This window comes from Mustela erminea, chromosome 8 (assembly GCF_009829155.1).
Source record: "Mustela erminea isolate mMusErm1 chromosome 8, mMusErm1.Pri, whole genome shotgun sequence".
In the NCBI taxonomy this organism is placed as follows: Eukaryota; Metazoa; Chordata; class Mammalia; order Carnivora; family Mustelidae; genus Mustela; species Mustela erminea.
The window spans coordinates 7707772-7721380 of NC_045621.1; the positions used below are offsets into that span (position 1 = coordinate 7707772).

The window sequence follows — 13609 nt, forward strand, 5'->3', positions numbered from 1 at the left end:
TTGTTTTGAAGGGTTTTACTATTGCTGTTGCACAGAAATAGGGCTTTTGCATGATTAAAAAGTATCACAAAATCATAGAAATCTCCAAAATATAGAAATAGTGATATAATCAGTTTTCATTAAGATGTCACTGAAGTTTGGCCTGTCGTGGTCATATGGTAACAGCTCGTCAAGGATGACTATTATTATTTCCAGAATTACTTTATGAGCCACTTCTGAACGTGGAGACTGCATCAGGCCACTGACCACAGGAAGACAGGAAGACACAGTCTTCTTCAGAGATGATACATCAGAAGGCACAAAAATACCTATGTAAATAAGAGCAGTCGGTGTTAAGATTGCAAAGTTTATGTGTAGGGGCTCCCAGGTGGCGCAGCTGGTTGAGTGTCTGACTCTTGGTTTCTGCTCAGGTTATGATCTCAGGATCATGAGATCGAGCCCGGCATCAGCTTCCACACTCAGCATGGAGTCTGCTTGAGATTCTCTCTCTCCCTCTCCCTCCGCCCCTCCCCCACCCTCGATAACAGTCATGTGTACACTCTCACTCTCAAACAAACAAACACAAACAGGTATATGACAGAGTCACTATAGCACAGGCTCTGCAGCCAGAATGCCGAGGTCGGAGTCACAGCTCCATTCCTAACTCACTAAGCGACCTTGGACAGATTAACCTAACTTCTCTGTTTCTTTTCCCACAAATGTGAAATGTTAGACTAATTAACTGAGTTATATCATGTAAAGTGCTCAGAAGACAGCCTGGTCCCCAGTAAGTATGCAGTAATGTTAAGAGAGAGGGAAGGGAACACAAGCGAAAGAGAGCAAGAAAGACCACACCCGGGGGGGGGGGGGGGAGCCGGGGAAAAGCAGCACTAAGCGGTGGACACAGAAAAGGAGGCTCCAAGAAAGACTGGGAAGGATCTGGCAGACGTGATGACGTACAACTGTTCAAAAGCTGAATCTTCGGAGAACTCAAAAGATACAAGTGGATGAAGGGTCCACAGCTGAAGGTTTGCGGCTAGGGTCAGCGGCAAGCTCTCGGGCGGTGCCCTTCAGTCCACAGCTGAAGGTTTGCGGCTAGGGTCAACGGCAAGCTCTCGGGCGGTGCCCTTCAGTCCACAGCTGAAGGTTTGCGGCTAGGGTCAACGGCAAGCTCTCGGGCGGTGCCCTGAAGCCACAGAAGCAGGGAGAGCGGGCTGGGCGGCGAGCGGACAGCCCTCCTCAGGAGCCCTCTGCTCCTTCACCCTCCTCTGCTCACAGTGAGTGCGAGCAGCGGTCCTTGACGGGAAGGTGCAGCCGAAGACTCAGCCTTGTCTTCCAACCTAGTCAACCCTGTGAATGCTCATACCCATCGGCTTGGGGAAAGCACGTTCAATAGATAACACACGTTTTTTAGGATGTCTGTCTGTAACACCTTCCCCCGCTTGACCCAGGTCACTCCGTATCACCTGCCCTTCCCCAAAACTAGAGCTAGAGATGATGCCAGAGAGGTAGGTAGCAGGGCACTAAGAAAATGCCACCTAGGAGGGCACCTGGGCGGCCCAGTCAGTTAAGTGTCTGCCTTTGGCTCGGGTTATGATCTCAGAATCCTGGGATTTGGGGCACCTGGGTGGCTCAGTGGATTAAGCCTCTGCCTTCGGCTCAGGTCATGATCTCGAGGTCCTGGGATCGAGCCCCGCATCGGGCTCTCTGCTCAGCAGGGAGCCTGCTTCCCCCTCTCTCTCTGCCTCTCTGCCTACTTGTGGTCTCTGTCTGTCAAATAAATAAAATCTTTAAAAAAAAGAAAAAAAAGAATCCTGGGATTTAGCCCCCACATCGGCCTCCCTGCTCAGCGTGGAGTCTGCTTCTCCCTCTCCCCCTACCCCTCGTCCCTGCTCATGCTCTCTCTCAAATAATACATAAAATGTTTAAAAAATAAAGAAAAGAAAAGAAAATGCCACAAATTAAAATGTAAGGAAGTAGAATAAGAATTGAATAAGAATCTTTCTCAAGAAACACTACAAGTGGGGCGCCTGGGTGGCTCAGTGGGTTAAGCCGCTGCCTTTGGCTCAGGTCATGATCTCAGGGTCCTGGGATCGAGTCCTGCATCGGGCTCTCTGCTCAGCAGGGAGCCTGCTTCCCTCTATCTCCCTCTCTGCCTGCCTCTCTGTCTGCTTGTGATCTCTCTCTGTCAAATGGATAAATAAAATCTTTAAAAAAAAAAAAAAAAAAAAAGAAACACTACAACTACCACAACTCCTCTCTACTCAGTAGTAGAGGTAGAAGGTCAATTTGGTTTTCACATGTTGGTTAGGATGTGTGCTGAAAATGCAGATTGTCAGGCGCTGCCATCAGAGAGGCCCAGGAATCTGAATTTTAACAATTCCTTCATGTGACTCTGATGCAAGCCGTCCGAGTATATGATTTTTCAGAAGGATGGCTCTGGGTAGTGGAGACGAACTGGGGGTAGACACACTCTCATTACAGAGTCAGAGCTCTCACAAAAGCAAGCCAACGTATTTTGTACTATTTAGCCCCACACTGTAAGAATTCCTCTAGAGAAGCAGTTGTCAAGCTTTAGGGATTGTTAAATACAGATTATTGGGCCTCACACCCAGCGCTTCCGACCGAGTAGGTCTGGGGCGAGGTCCAAGAATTAGTCGTTCTAACAAGCTCCCAGGTGATTGAATTTTGCTGATGCAAGAACCACATGCTGGCCACTACTGCTTTTCAGCTTCGTAAAATGATAATACTTTACTATCCCGTGTCAAAAACATGAAGCACACTAAGCTCACTATATACAAATAAATAAAAAATGCCACTATGGGGCCGTGTAGGGAAGGGTAGTGGGGTGATGGACATTGAGGAGGGCACGTGATGTAATGAACACTGGTTATAAAAGACTAATGAATCACTGGCCTCTCCCTCTGAAACTAGTAATACATTATATGTTAATTTATTGAATTTAAATTTAAAAATTAAAAATTAAAAAAATGAAACTAAGGTGGTTTGTCAGGCTGACATGCTAAAGAAGGAAATAATTTCACACATTCATTATACTACATGGTCTCAAGGCCATCCCAGGTAGATCAGGGTAGAAATTATCAATATTTTGTTCCTTCGACTTTGTCACAGTGGTTTTGTACACACATCCCAAAACTTCCCTGGGAAGTTGTAAGTGACATATGTAAAGGTACTGGGGTCAGCCCTTACCAAAAAACTGGTTTCCATTTGAGCATACTTCAACTGAGAAATAGTTTGAGGATTATTTCTCCTTCCTAACTCTGGGCTGTTGTAGAAAAATCCCAAATAAAGATCAAGGCAATAATAAAGACCAACTTACTGTGCTTGTAAACGACTTATTTTCTAACTATGATTCATACTTACATAGTTGCATAGTGTGTGTCCAAAATGACTATACATGCTGTCATTCTTTTTAGCAACTGGTTTTAAATTCCTTTAAAATGAGAAACCTGAAATAGTTTTTGTATGATACATTTACTCTAACAAACGGAAGAGCAAAATTCCTCCATACTTGCCTATCTTTTCTAAATGTGTAGTTGTATATTTGTAATATTTTTTTCCTAAATATATGTTATGTGCTCACTTTCATAAAAGAAAGGTTATCATTTGAAATAATACCTGATAGGCTTTCACATTTTTGGAAGAGTATTACTTAAAATATTCATGCTCAATCTAAAGTTGTTAATTATGGGGGTGCCTGGGCGGCCCAGTCAGTTGGAGCATCTGCTTTTGGCTCAGGTCATGATCCCAGCTATGGTCCTAGGATCAAGCCCCGTGTCTGGATCCATGCTTGGCAGGGAGCCTGCTTTTCCCTCTGCTGCTCCCCCTGCTTGTGCTCTCTTGCTCGGTCAAATAAATAAATAAAATCATTAAAAATAAAATAAAATAGTTAATTATGGGAGGCGCTGGGTAACTCAGGTGGTTAAGCATCAAACTTCCAGTTTTGGCTCAGGTCATGATCTCAAGATGGTGGGATCAAGCCCTATGTAGGGCTCTGTGCTGGTTGTGGAGCCTGCTTAAGGTTTCCTCTCTCTATCTCCCTCAGCCCCTCCCCCTGCAAAAAAAAATAAATAATAATAATAATAAATAAATAATAAAATTGTTAATTATGAAAAGAATAGATGTTTTGCAAGAGAAAGAGAACATATACAGTCTTCAATGCATTTATAATAATAAGAAATGAAGATCTGTGACCATCAATTACATAGCCACAGTCACAGGTATGTTTTAGGTGAATGTGAGGCAAACATTTTCTTTAACAAAAAAACAGATGATGAGGGACGCCTGGGTGGCTCAGTTGGTTAAGCAGCTGCCTTAGGCTCAGGTCATGATCCCAGCGTCCTGGGATCAAGTCCCACATCAGGCTCCTTGCTCGGCGGGGAGCCTGCTTCTCCCTCTGCCTCTGCCTACCATTCTGTCTGCCTGTGCTTGCTCTCTCCCCTTCTCTCTCTCTGATAAATAAATAAAATCTTTTAAAAAAATTTTAAAAAAAAACAGATGATGAAATTGGAAAATAAATAACATCCTATCCCTACCTTGTCATCCTGGCTTGGAGAGTAAGAAAGGTTTGGCCTCACAGGTATGTTAGACGCACACCGGGTGGTTCTGATCGAATCACTGGGATGGCAATGAGATTTCTAGAGCGCTGTGGGAGCTCAGGGTGCTCCGATGGAGGAAATATGAGTCTGAGTGGAAGCTGCCTCGTAGCAACAGCTTTTCAAGTTTCATTCTTCTAAGCTTCAGTAAAAGAACAGGAAAATCCCTTTTTTCTTTGCAAACGATCTATTTTTAACATTAAGGTAATATGTAAATATGGTTTTAAAAAGTTTAAGAAAAAAGGGGAAATGGTTGGGGCGCCTGGGTGGCTCAGTGGGTTAAAGCCTCTGCCTTCGGCTCAAGTGAATCGAGCCCCACGTGGGGCTCTCTGCTCAGCGGGGAGCCTGCTTCCCTTCCCCTCTCTCTCTGCCTGCCTCTCTGCCTAATTGTGATCTGTCTGTCAAATAAATAAATAAAATCTTTTAAAAAAAAAAAACAGTGGGGGAATGGTTTCTCCTTCCATAATACACTGAGTTCCTCTCCTCCAAATGAACCCCAGTTAATCACTGGTGTGTGTGTGTGTGTGTGTGTGTGTGTGTGTGTGTATCCCAGCTTATGTACATTTATTTTTTCTTATTTACACAAGTGCAGTTATACCACACATATTGTTTTACAACTTGCTGAAAAACATATCTTGGAGATCTTTCTATCAGACACAAATCTTCCTCAGTCTTGTTTTTGTTGTATAATATGCCACTGAATGTGTGTACACTAAATTATACAGTCATCTTCCTATGAACAAACATTTAGTTGGTCTTCAGTTTTTGTTTTGCATAAGCAAAGCTTGATGCAAGTATATCCATAGGGTCAATTTTTAGTTGTAGAATTAGTGGGTCAAGAGGATATGAATTTGCAATTTTAAATTTTTCTTTATTCATTTGATGGAGAGAGAGAGATCACAAGTAGGCAGAAAGGCAGGCAGAGAGAGAGGGAGAAGCAGGTTTCTGGCTGATCAGAGAGCCCGATGTGGGGCTCGATCCCAGGCCCCTGGGATCATGACCTGAGCCGAAGGCAGGTCATGACTGAGCCACTGAGCCACAACCCACTGAGCCACCCAGGTGCCCAGAATTTGCAATTTTGATAGATACTGCCAAGTTGCCCTCTGAAAGGGTTGTACCTCTGTTCCCATTAACAGAGAATAAAGGAGCCTCAGTAGCACTGGTTCTTTGCTCAACTGTTGCTTCCAGGCACAGGAAGAGGAAAGGGGCCTATTGCAAACGCTGGCAGGAACCCACCTGCCCCTAGAGAGTTCTCCACTTACTAGTGCACCAGGGAATTCATTCAATTCTGGTGAGGACACTCAAAGACATCTCTCTAATTTCACTTGCCAGTGTATTATATAAATATGTATTTAGCGTATTTATCAAAGGGTACCCACCATATGCTAGTTTCCCTAGAGCTTGCTGATAATCTGGAATTTTTGCATCTGTCCTACATTTCATTCTGTCCTTGGGAAATATGGAGTTCCAGCATCTGGATGGTAATAATAAATAATAATAGGTTTCTTACATGGGACTTTTGCTCCAGGAATGCAGAACACACTATGCACATTATCTCATTAATCATAAAAACATCCCTTTAAGGAAGGCATGAAAGGAAGGCATCTGTATTTTAAAATTACGTAGAGCTTGAGCAACAGAATGTAAGGATTTCCCTTCTGGGTCTTCACGAACTAATGGGTTTTCTGTATTCTGGTCTCCTGATCTGAGTTCCGCTAAGTTCATGACAGAAATTCTCTGAGTACTCCTCACTAAGGGATGTCTCGATGCTTTGATCAAACCATAACAAGGAAATGGGACAGAGGTCTCCGGATGAGACAGAGAAGGTCGCGAACTACTTTCCTCAAAAGACTTTGCCTCCTTCCATTAAACAATAGCAGAAAGAATAGAAGCCGAGCCACAGCTGGAGAAGAAACCACACGTGGATTGAAGTTTGTACCCGCATACCAGGGGATTCTCCTGGTGGTGATCGAAATGAGACAACTGTGTCTGTAAAGCTTTCCAGAACACTCTGAAGCTGTGATCAGATCGGAAGGGAAGGAGATGAACCCAAAGTTATGTTTGACTTGACAGACAAGAATGAGTCTGGGAGGAAGTCTCTTCGGTTGGCCAGTTGAAATCGCCACAGGAGATCTGATGCCAACATTGGCAGATCAACGTATGACTATAATACCAAGTGGTTCATTCAGTGCCTTCCATCATTGTGAAATCTAGTGCTAGTTGTTCCGAGTCCTTGGTCTGACTTGGGAAGGTTATCTCCAGAAGCTCCTTGTGGGCAAGTAGAAACAGAGGCATGAGTCTGGCATTTCCTTCAGGCTCATGGGATTGTCAGCTGCAAGTATACAATGGATTTTTCTTTCAGCACATTTCTATTCTTCTCTCATAAAAGTTAAGATTCTGCAGATAATGTCTTACACAAGAAGGCAGAAATAACTTTCAAGCTGGGATCTCACTCAGGGATCCTCTTCCTACCGTTCTGAGGTCTAAACAAAGGCTATCGTTGTCTCTTCCTGTTGCAATTTATAGCAGAATTTTTTGGGGGCCTCAGAGGAGGAAATGCAGTATGGTGAACAGAAAAAATAATACAAAATTCCACAAATAAAAATTCCCTCTCTTGCCTTATAACTTCTACCAAGAATGACTTGTGAGCCAGGAGCAGAGATCAAAGGCAGAGCACAGACTTTTCCAGAAACAAGTTCTGGGGCAGAATTTTTTAGCATTTCAGCTACCAAAATAGATAGAAGGAGTTCAGAAAAATGATGTGCAAAATACTGTGGGCTGTAGTTAGCAGAACTGATTTGCTTTCTATAGCAGCAAACTAGATGTGACTAACTCCAATGCGAAGAACAGTGGAGCTTCGCCGTGTGGCTCATATTTATGTTCATTTTGATGCAAGAAAAGGGCTTTTTTGTTGTTTTTATCGTTTCAGACCACTCAAAAACACCAATACTTTAAGTCAGTGTACTGAAATATGGTGCCATGTTTGACCAAAAAGCTCCTTATGATAATATTCATTTGGGATGGGACCCTTGGAAGATTTCATAAACGTGAAGCATTTAGTTGACACAAACGCACAGTCACATACCGAACTGTCTTTGGTAAGAAGAGACAAGGTCAGCTCCAAAGGGTTCCTGTCTCCTGTAGGGTTTGCCATTAGAGAATGAAGGCAGATTGCCAGTGCCTGCGTACATGAATTTTCTTTGTCCTCTTTTGTTTTGGTTGTGGGGCCTATCCTAGTGATTTTACAAGATGCCTGCTGTGTTCCTGAGAAAATAAAATGTGCCAAGCATGCTTGCCTTCAGCTTGTCCTCACCCACGGGAGATATCTGGGGTGATTAATTGCTGGACTCCTAACTGCTCTTCTCTCCACTCCTCAGGTAGTTCGGCGTTAATCACAACAAAGTTATTCTTTCAAGTGAAAATGCTGGCAGGTTCCTTCAGGTTTTATTGGGCCCTAGAGATACTTGGCCTAATCTGAATCTAAAGGTTAACTTCCAAAACATAATTCAGCGTATCTGATTATTTTTTAAGCCATAGATACTGCCAAAAATATCTTTTTAGGATCCTGGGCAGGCGGTTTTAGTGGTTTGTGAGAACATTCAGGGCAGGAATCTCTGTATTCTCTAAAACTGGAAGACCTCTTCTGGAACTACACAACAACGTAATTTTAGAGATAGAAGGGATCTCCAAGTCATCTCATCCAAACCTGTCATTTTATCAGATAAAAAATTGTCATGATATGATTTTTTTTTTTCAAAATAAATCACTTTTTTTTAGGATAAAGTAAGATAAGCATATGGTTCAAATGCCAAAGGCACAAAATACTGAGCAGTGGAAAATAAATATTTCCCAGTTACCCAGTTAGCATCCCTGGAGAGAACCACTGCTACCAGCTTCTCATGATTTTTCCAGAGATATTTTATATTGCCATGGTGTCCTTTTAGCAAGAGCTCCAGACATGGCAAGGCCAGAAAGTTCATAAATTCATCACAGTTTGATAATTATCACAAAGTAATAGTGAATTTTCTAATTCCAGTATCTATCAACTCTATCACTTACTATCACGGACAAGTTAATTGATCTTTCTTCCTCATTTTCTCCATTCACATGGTGGAACTGATGATCCCTGCCAGGCAGAACGGTCAGGATTAACTGAGGTAATGCACCAAACTTTCAGACCCACCCCTTGATTCAGACTCTGGGAAAATATAATCTTTTTTTCCTATCTATTTTCATTTCAAATGCGGAAGACAAAGTCTTACCAAGACAGGAATGAAGACGTCAATAAAATACAGATAGTAAGAGTATGTGTCATGTGGTCTGTTTTCGTGGCCCTCTATCACTTACTTTTCCCAGCCTTGAAGAAGTTAACTAGCCTCTTCCTTCCTCATTTCAGTAGAAAGTGTCTTTATCTTCTCCAAGATCACTTTACACAAGCTAAATATCAGATGCTTCCTTGAAATGCACTACTTTCAAAGATTATATGCAGAAAAAATCACTGAAAGAGAGAGGTGGGGATGATGCGCTGGTATGTACCACGCACTTTGCTAAATGATGCAGAACCAGGCAAAACACAATGGAGAAAATGCTGCTAAGGCCAGCTCTCCTTAGGGACTGGTGAAATTCAAGAGACTGCTGGGTCTTCTGAGACCTAGAAAATCATTAGTCTCTCTCAAATTTAAGATTTGAGTTATCAATGAAAAAAAATACAACCAAACAATTTAAATAATTACAGGTATATATTGTTCATATGACCGAGAAATAAAAAAAATTGGGCAGGCTTTAAAAAAACCTATGGCTCTAAGGGCACCTGGTTGGCTCAGTCGGTTGGGCATGCAACTCTTGATCTCGGGGTCATGAGTTTGAGCCCCAGGTTGGGTACAGAGCTTACTTAAAAATAAAAAAGAAAAGAAAAGTAAAAAACCAATGGCTCTATAATATAAACAAAGACCTACTTTTTTTTCATTGCTGTACTCTGTCTTCCATTATGTTGTTTTCATCTAATCCTCGTGTCTTCTAGTGGTCTCAAGGAGGTAGTCAGAAACAACCAAAGCTTCCTAGTTCTTATCTACAAAAGCAGAAAGTACTTTTGGGTTAACTCCCATGGGTTAGAGAGCAGTTTTCTTACCTGCAAACTTCTTTTCCTCAAACTTCAACCTCATTGTCGGTATCTGGAGGACAATGTCTTAAGCCAGTCAACAATTAGCCCTGGAGCTAGGCAAGCCAACCCAAACCATGCTGAGAAACATGATGTTAACTTAGAAAGTAGAAAGAGGCCAGGATGGTGAGTCGGGACCTCACAAATATCCACTAGAGCTCTTGTTACTCCTCCCTGCATGTCTCTTCTGTGTTGCTCTCTTGGGCTGGCTCAAGATACACTTTGGTTTCCCTCATACATTTGATTTACACATGGCCGAGGTTCACCATAGGACAACTCTCAAGCCAAATACCTGTGACTCTGCAAATCCAATTCCCATCATCCACCTGTGATTTTTGTGCTTTGGTTCAAAAGTCTCAGATATAATTGGCTTGGCCTAACCCATAGATTGACTTGCATAGTGGGTCTCCACACAATGGTCCTCATCTCCTAGAGCCAGAGGAGTAGGGTCATCTGATAGAACCATGGATGACTAGGCCCATCTGTTCAGCAGGGTTTGTGGGTGGGAACAGATTCTTTTAGAAGGGAATGTGGGCAGAAAGGCAATTATATACTTCTCTAACCAGAAAAATCCCAGGGGTGAAAAGGATAGGGGGAAAAAAAAAAAAGGTCCCAAATGTAAAGATAAAAGAAAAGCTTGGTTCAAAATGAGGCTGTGTGACTGACCATAGATGTTTGCATTACTCACATTTTAACCTTATACTCTCTGGAATTTGCTTTTAAAAACACCAAAATACTACTTCAAAGAGAAATATTACAGAAGAAAACAATCTTTGATCATAATCTAGAAAGCTAAAAAGATATTTATGCTCATTACATCCCAGGTGTTGGAAACTGTCAATGCATCGCTAAATTTTATGCCTTTTGTGCAGACTATTACTTCCTCAAAATGACTTGAAAATGGGCAGGGCTAACAGAATACTTCAGTACAACTTCTCCCAACAGCAGTGCGTTTCCCTCTTAAGTAAAGTACAATTTGTGCCTCCGGATTTCCAGAAAGGTTTTAGAGGGCCCCGTCCCATCTCCAGCCTAACTCTGATATAGTCACTGGCAAAGGGGAAATTCGAAGTTCTCAGCAATACCTGCGTCTCTAAGGAAAGGAGTGTGGGCGCATCAGCCAGAGTAGTGCACCCCAAATTGCGCTGGACAGGGGAACAGAGAGCTGAAATGAGACATGTTTTGCTCTCCTCGCTAATGATGGGTTCAGGCTCACTTTGACCCAAATGACCACCTAACCGATTAGTATTTTCAATGTGAAAGCAGTAGAAAAAAAGGACTCTCTTCACGCCCTCACTCCCAACCTGCAGTGGGTCGGGCTGAGGGCACCGAACCTCCCCTCCCCCCATTCCAGGCATGGAAATTGCACCGAAGTTTATCTCGGTGGTTCCAATATTTGAATTCAGAACCTTTTGCCCAGACTAGTCCAGGTATCCAAAATAATAAAATGAAGTTGAACAGAAGAAAAATACAAGAAACAGAGAGACAGCACTTTTCAAAAAATGTTATTTGGCCCGTAGCGAATTCTGATTTTAGTTAAAAAACAAAAGAAAGCCCAGTGATGGTTAAAACTAAGCAACAGTTGAAAGAAAGAAGGGAAGATTTAGACATAAAGGCAGAATTTTTTTTTTTAATCAACATTTCATGTAGCCCCTCCTGCGCGGGCCTTCCCATTTCTCAATAGCTTTGATTTGTGGAAATAATGGTTATGCAATTTCCACACATTGTGCTCCAATCACAGCGTGTGGGCAACAATAAAGAGAAAACAACTAGATGCACTTAAAGCTGGAGATTTTGATAAGCTTTTCTTTTCATTTCACAAGGGTTTTTAACTTGATATTTTTCTGAGACAACTGAGGTAGTGCTATCGAGCTCTCAACGAATCTACGTGAACACGGGGAAGCATCTCGTTTTCTTAAATGTATCTATGGTAGCAGCACTGATTAATCTAGTTGTGAAAAATTAGCCAAAAAGAAACTATTGGACTATGAGAATTCCACAGTTGACAGATTGTTGGTCTTTCGTTTAAAAAAAAAAACACCACCACCCTATGCCATCTGTTTACAAAAGATGAGAAATGTTGGAGAAAATTATTTCCCTTAGGGCATAATGCTACAGCCATTTAGGGAGAGGTCTCTGGCATTTTCCGTGAGCCTTTGGTACAAGGAATAAGACAGCATCAGGTCTGCACAGTCGTTGACCGAGAAAAACAAAGATGATTTCCTCTGATCCTTATTTTAGTTTTACTCTTTGAACTTCCAGCAGTTTATTTATTATTGTTGTTGTTATTTTTAATTGGGTACAGATTGTTTTAGGAATCATCTTGGTTCCTTTTTTTGAAGTTGGGTTTTTTTTGGTTTTTTTTGTTTTTTTTTTGAGACTGGTTTCTAAAGTGCTCCACCTCCGCCACCTGTCACTCTACGCGGGGCTGCGACTTGAGGACACTCACCAGTTCTGAGCTCGGCTGCGGACTGGATGGTGAGGCCCGCTGCAGGAGGAGGTGGAGGTACAGACTTGGAGGTAGGTGGCAATGCAGTCTTTCAAAATAAAAATCCCCACGCTGCCGCTCTCTGATAAATTCTCGTGCACTCCCTGTACCCAGAGAAATAAAACTAATCTATCCAATGTAATTCTCTCAGAAGGATTTTCTCTTTACATACAAACCCTGGGAAATTCACCTCCTCACCCCATCATTCCTATGTGACTCATATGCTGGTCACCTGTCACTAGATGGCATTGTGCAGTGTTTCTTAACTGTAGTTAACTAAGTTGGCAAAATTACAGCGTGGGCCATTTTTCTGTATTTTCGTCTTTGGTATATAGATCTAGAGAATCTAAATTGGATACTGGCTGTTTCATTTTTATTTGCTTTATGGGTTTGGTTTTGTAAAATGTGTATATTCTTTGAGATTCTTCTCTGTGTGCCTTGCTAGGATGGGACCTCAATGATTCTGAGTCTTAAATCAATAATAAATTAGTTCTTCCTCTCAATTCTCTTCCAAGTCACACACACAAATGTTTACTTAGAGAGTCTTTGCAGAAATAAAATAAAGCTGAACACATGCAGGATCTTTACCTAGACACGCAGGCAGAACAAAATATATGAATGAAATTTTGTTTCATCTAAGTGTGGCCAGTTGCCAGTTGAAATCTACTCACGGATAAGCCAGGCTGATGAAATTATATAAAAATGATCCTGTGAAATTTATAAAGGAAATATAACAACGATAAACAAGGAAAACGGCCATAAATAGAATAAGAGTTAATGGTTACAGTCTTATACTTTCCCAGATGTGACAGGTAATGATGACCACTTTTCCCCCAGTTTTATTGAGAAATAATTGTCAATGACCACTTTTATTTGTTGTATTCTGAACAACCTTATGTTACTGAAGAATGGCATCTAACTTCTATGCTGTCAGTAAAACAAGACAAATCTTTCTCAATTTTAATTATGACTTAATGACCTGAAAATTTGTAAATAATAACAGATGACAAAATGATTATTTGGAGTGAGACTAACAAGATAAATGACAGATCAGATGATAGATAGCATCTAATCTAGTACTTGATATTCTAAATAATTATCTAAAATCCATAGTATTAATTTTCTATTCTCCCTTACTTATTTACTTTCTGGAAAGACAGTTCAGTTTTCAATTTGTCTTTTTACTTTATTATATTCATTCATTCAACAAATATTAGCCGAATACCTATGTTGGATTAGATAGTAGAGATGCAAAAATAAATAGGACACTAAATTTGTCCTCAAAAAGTTTTTAGTTCTTTGTGTTGTTAAGCAACCATATAATAAGTTTCAGAATCAGTCACTGGGGTACGGGGTAGAAGGAGAGAAGGA

General features: G+C 41.5%; 1 protein-coding gene across 1 annotated transcript in view; it reads left to right on the forward strand.

Moving 5' to 3' along the window:
* The first annotated feature begins 12173 nt into the window (after positions 1-12173).
* The window catches only part of SLC39A10 (solute carrier family 39 member 10), a 138371-nt gene continuing 136935 nt past the window's right edge, over positions 12174-13609 (forward strand). The window contains exon 1 of the mRNA XM_032354264.1: positions 12174-12270. The gene's annotated coding sequence lies outside the window, so the exon portion shown is untranslated. The remainder of the gene's footprint in view (positions 12271-13609) is intronic.